This window comes from Lolium rigidum, chromosome 3 (assembly GCF_022539505.1).
Source record: "Lolium rigidum isolate FL_2022 chromosome 3, APGP_CSIRO_Lrig_0.1, whole genome shotgun sequence".
Taxonomy (NCBI): domain Eukaryota; kingdom Viridiplantae; phylum Streptophyta; class Magnoliopsida; order Poales; family Poaceae; genus Lolium; species Lolium rigidum.
In genome coordinates this window covers 179,842,770-179,849,085 of record NC_061510.1, presented here as the reverse complement: position 1 = coordinate 179,849,085, position 6,316 = coordinate 179,842,770, and positions in this window count along the sequence as shown.

Genomic DNA, 6,316 nt, shown 5'->3' with positions numbered 1-6,316 from the left:
CATGAAACATGCAAATAGATGAAATAACATAAGTATTGTGTCCCAATGTGAAATATATCAATGAATAACAGCAAATTATGATATAAAATAGTGATGCAAATTGGACGTATCAGTTACTAAAACACCTCTCTATATGCTGAAAATCTTGAAGTTGCGCTTGTCTAGTTTTCCTATGCTTGTTGCATTATGCCTACATGACTTGTTTATTTACAAGATTCCTTTTCATAGGAAGTGGGTTAGGCTTAAATTTGTTTTGAATTTTCTTCTTGATGCTCTCTTTTGCTTCAACTCTTATTTCTTGGGAGTGCATCATTAAAACTGCTGAGCCCATCTTAATGGCTATAAAGAAAGCACTTCTTGGGAGATAACCCATGTTTTTATTTTACTACAGCAATTTTGTTTTATATTTGAGTCTTGGAAGTTGTTACTACTGTAGCAACCTCTCCTTATCTTTATTTTATTGCATTGTTGAGCCAAGTAAAGTCTTTGATAGTAATGTCAATACTAGATTTGGATTACTGCGCAGGAACAGATTTCTTGCTGTCACGAAATTGAGCCGCCCCTGCTGTAGAAAATTTAGAAAAATCTGCCAATTTACGTGCGTGATCCTCAGATATGTACGCAACTTTCATTCAATTTGAGCTTTTTCATCTGAGCAAGTTAAGTGCCTCTGAAAAATTCTCTTTACTGACTGTTCTGTTTTGACAGATTCTGCCTTTTATTTCGCATTGCCTGTTTTGCTATGTTGGATGGATTTCTTTGTTCCATTAACTTCCAGTAGCTTTGTGCAATGTCCAGAAGTGTTAAGAATGATTATGTCACCTCTGAATATGTGAATTTTTTATTATGCACTAACCCTCTAATGAGTTTGTTTCGAGTTTGGGGTGGAGGAAGTTTTCAAGGGTCAAGAGAGGAGGATGATACAATATGATTAAGAAGAGTGAAAATTCTAAGCTTGGGGATGCCCCCGTGGTTCATCCCTGCATATTTCAAGAAGACTCAAGCATCTAAGCTTGGGGATGCCCAAGGCATCCCCTTCTTCATCGACAACTTATCGAGTCACCTCTAGTGAAACTATATTTTTATTCCGTCACATCTTATGTGCTTTACTTGGAGCGTCTGTGTGCTTTTATTTTCGTTTTGTTATTTTCATTCTCTGAATAAATTCATGCTTATGTGGGAGAGAGACACGCTCCGCTGTTTCGAATGAACACATATGTTCTTAGCTTTATTCTTAATGTTCATGGCGAAGATTGAAACTGCTTCGTTAATTGTTATATGGTTGGAAACAGAAAATGCTGCATGTGGTGATTGGTATAATGTCTTGAATAATTTGATACTTGGAAATTGTTGTGCTCATATAGATCATGTTTAAGCTCTTGCATCATGTACTTTGTACCTATTAATGAAGAACTACATAGAGCTTGTTAAAATTTGGTTTGCATGATTGGTCTCTAGAGTCTAGATATTTTCTGGTTAAGGTGTTTGAACAACAAGGAGACAATGTAAAGTCTTATAATGCTTACAATATGTTCATATGTGAGTCTTGCTGCACCGTTTTATACTTGAGTTTGCTTCAAACAACCTTGCTAGCCTAGCCTTGTATTGAGAGGGATTACTTCTCGTGCATCCAAATCCTTGAGCTAAAAACTATGCCATTTGTGTCCACCATACCTACCTACTACATGGTATTTCTCTGCCATTCCAAAGTAAATTACTTGAGTGCTACCTTTAAAATTCTATTCTTTGTCTTTGCAATATATAGCTCATGGGAAAAATAGCCTTAAAAACTATTGTGGTGAAGAATATGTAGCTATGTATCTTATTTCTTAATAAGTTGCTTGTTGAGCGATAACCATGTTTCTGGAGACGCCATCAACTTTTACCTTTGTTGAATATCATGTGAGTTGCTATGCATGTTCATCTTGTCTGAAGTAAGGGCGATTTTCATGATCAAATGGTTTGAGTATGCATATTGTTAGAGAAGAACATTGGGCCGCTAACTAAAGCCATGATCCATTGTGGAAGTTTCAGTTGGACAATTAATCCTCAATCTCTTATGAGAATATTATCTGTTGTTGAATGCTTATGCATTAAAGAGGAGTCCATTATCTGTTGTCTATGTTGTCTCGGTATGGATGTCTAAGTTGAGAATAATCAAAAGCGAGAAATCCAATGCGAGATTTCTCCTTAGACCTTTGTACAGGCGGCATAGAGGTACCCCTTTGTGACACTTGGTTGAAACATATGCTATGCAATGATAATCCATGTTAATCTAAGCTAATTAGGACAAGGTGCGAACACTATTGGTATACTATGCATGAGGCTTGCAACTTATAGGATATCTTATACATAACACATATGATTTATTACTACCGTTGACAAAATTGTTTCTTGTTTTCAAAATGAAAAGCTCTAGCACAAATATAGTAATCCATGCTTCCCTCTGCGAAGGGCCTATCTTTTACTTTATTGTTGAGTCAGTTCACCTATTCTTTCTATCTTAGAAGCAAACACTTGTATGAATTGTGTGCATTGATTCCTACATGTTTACCTATTGCACTTGTTATATTACTTTGTGTTGACAATTATCCATGAGATATACATGTTGAAGTTGAAAGCAACTGCTGAAACTTATATCTTCCTTTGTGTTGTTTCAAAGCTTTCTACTAAGAATTTATTGCTTTATGAGTAACTCTTATGCAAGACTTATTGATGCTTGTCTTGAAAGTACTATTCATGAAAAGTCTTCGTTATATGGTTCAGTTGTTTACTCATTTTCTTTACCATTGCTTTGAATCACTTCATTCATCTCATATGCTTTACAATAGTATTGATCAAGATTATGATAGCATGTCACTTAAGAAATTATCCTTGTTATCGTTTACCTACTCAAGGGCGGGTAGGAACTAAGCTTGGGGATGCTTGATACGTCTCAAACGTATCTATAATTTCTTATGTTCCATGCTACTTTTATGATGATACTCACATGTTTTATACACACTTTATGTCATTATTATGCATTTTCCGGCACTAACCTATTGACGAGATGCCGAAGAGCCAGTTCCTGTTTTCTGCTGTTTTTGGTTTCAGAAATCCTAGTAAGGAAATATTCTCGGAATTGGACGAAATCAAGGCCCACGATCTTATAATTCCACGAAGCTTCCAGAACACCGAAGAGGGACCAGAGGGGAGGCCCAGGGCCACCACACATGGTGGCGGCGCGGCCAAGAGGGGGGGCGCGCCCCCTGTTGTGTGGAGCCTCCAGACCCCCTCCGACTCCGACTCTTCGCCTATTTAAGCCGTCCTAACCTAAAACTTTGAGGGGAATAAGCCACGATACGAGAAAAGTTCTAGAGCCGCCGCCATCACGAAGCCAAGATTCGGGGGACAGAAGTCTCTGTTCCGGCACGCCGCCGGGACGGGGAATTGCTCCCGGAAGGCATCTCCATCGACACCACCGCCATCTTCATCAACGCTGCTGTCTCCTATGATGAGGAGGGAGTAGTTCTTCCCCGAGGCTAAGGGCTGTACCGGTAGCTATGTGGTTCATCTCTCTCCCATGTACTTCAATACAATGATCTCATGAGCTGCCTTACATGATTGAGATCCATATGATGAGCTTTGTAATCTAGATGTCGTTATGCTATTCAAGTGGATTTTACTTATGTGATCTCCGGAGACTCCTTGTCCCACGTGTGTAAAGGTGACGAGTGTGTGCACCGTGTGGGTCTCTTAGGCTATATTTCACGGAATACTTATTCACCGAGTTATGATTTGAGTTGGATGTCTCTATGAAATTGTGGTGTGTTAGTACCTCCTATGAATGCTCACGGTGATAGCATGGGGTGTTTATTAGTACTTGGGAATACATCTTTAAGGTTTGCCTACATGATGAATTAGTGTTCGTTATCTTGCCAAAGAGTAATTCAGAATCGCATAGTGAAGTGCTTATTTATATTCCTTTATGATTGCAATGTTGAGAGTGTCCACTAGTGAAAGTATGATCCCTAGGGCTTGTTTCCGAATAGAAAAGTTACACCACAGAGAATTGCCTCCCACGCTAGCAAGCTATTTTCTGGCACCGTTTGTTTACCGTTTTACTGCATCTTTACTTCCTGCAATATTATCACCATCCATACCACTTGTGTTTTACTATCTCTTCGCCGAACTAGTGCACCTATACATCTGACAAGTGTATTAGGTGTGTTGGGGACACAAGAGACTTCTTGTATCGTAATTGCAGAGTTGCTTGAGAGGGATATCTTTGACCTCTACCTCCCTGAGTTCGATAAACCTTGGGTGATTCACTTAAGGGAAACTTGATGCTGTTCTACAAACCTCTGCTCTTGGAGGCCCAACACTGTCTACAGGAATAGAAGTGTGCGTAGACATCATGCACACACAGCATAGAGTGAGCAGCAGTGAGGCAGCAGACACTTGATCAGGCAAAGCCTGCACCAGCACAAGGCATGGTGATACACAATCACCAGGACAAGCACCAAACAGTCACAGGCAGTAAGATAAGCAAGCAATAATCAAGCAGATGATGATCACTTGATCACCAGAGCTTGCTAAAGCATGCTAAAGCCTGCCAGAATCAATTCTAGCATCATCACAAGGCCCAGACAATTAAATTAACCATACAATTGAACAAGTGCATCACAGATAAGTGAATAAACCATTTTATGATTGTATCCAGAAGCACATCAAAGGCATGATGTACCACTGGATCAAGTTACACAAGGGAAGCACACATCACTCATCATTGGATTAGTGTTTTTAAGCCAACAACAATGCTGAATTGAGCATGTTCATGAAATTAAGCACAAGATATAGCACACCAGGGCACTGACACTTGCCAAAGGCAAGGATCATACATCATGATCAAGTCAGAGGCAAGTAATTGCACCCACAGGAGAGGCAAGAGCAAGATAGCAGCAGCAGTAACAATTAAATTGAGCACAACATCACAGCACGCTCATGAGCAAGGGCTCATGAATTACAATAGCAACTGATAGAGAAGAACAGCACAGCGCAGAAGCTAGGAATCACGGTAGCAGCACACACAGAGCAGCAGCACAGCAGCAGCATAAGCGCATCCATGGCTAGCACAGCAACACAGCACAGCAGCATACGCGCAAGCTAGCAAGGCGCAGCAGCAGCACATCGGCACATCAAGCATCTCCATGAGGAGGAGCAGCCATGGCTTGAGCGAGCACCGGAAGGAGAAGCACTGGGAGAGAAAAAGGAAGCGATGGAGCACTTACACGTGACACGAGGCGAAGAGCGCAGCAATGGCGGCACGGCGGCACACGCCAGGCGAATGGCGGCGCCAGGCCAAGCCAGGCCACGACAGCGCCGCAGCAACCAGCAACCACGGCGAGGCACACAGCAGCGCCTCGGCGCCAGGAGCGTCGGCGGCGACGAAATCGCCGCGGCACACCACGGCAGGCGTGCGGAGGCGATGGGGACGAGTCGAGGAGACGGCGAAACACGGATCGGCGCGGTGGATCTGAAGCACCGTTGAACGGCGGTTCAGATGCACCACATCTCGCCGGCGGAGACGGTCGGAGTTGGCCGGAATAATTCGGCGAAGGCGCAGGCGACCACGGCGTCGCGAGAGCTCGGGTGGATTAGGGTTTCGCAAGGGAGAGAAGAGGAAGTGAGGGCGACCGAGTGGGCCAGACCAGGCCGAAGGTGTTGAGCCCAACCCACTCGGCTTCAACCTGACAGGTGGGCTCGAGGGCATTTTATACATTTCATAAATGCCCATTTAAGTAAAATCTTTCATAGAATTTTATAAAATAAATATAGCTCTAAAAAAATAATTAAAATATGAAAACTACTCAGAATAAAATTCTCTATCATAATAAAATATGAAATGGAATTTTTGAAGACAAACATGATTAAGCCCAAATTTGATGGTTAAAATAATCATTAAAATCACACCTTATATTTTCCATAATGAAAATAAGTCCATTAATGCTTCTGGACTTTAAAAACACCTTGACAACATTTCAAGGTAGTATTTTACCCTAAAAAGAGTATCCCTAAATCATTCTTAGTATTAACCTCTCACATGAAATTATAAAAGCAACGGAAAGGGGGGAACCAACCCTAAAACTGGAATCATGCATAATTGCTTCTTTAACCATTGCCCTTATCGGACAATGATGCTATTTTTCAGCAACAGAGGACAAGGGTCAGTCCACACCATCCAACTGCAACACTTTGCGGTGTTCGAGCAAGTTCATCACTTGCTCATGTCAATTGAGTATTTTTACCAAATTACTTGCAAAGTACTATGTTTATC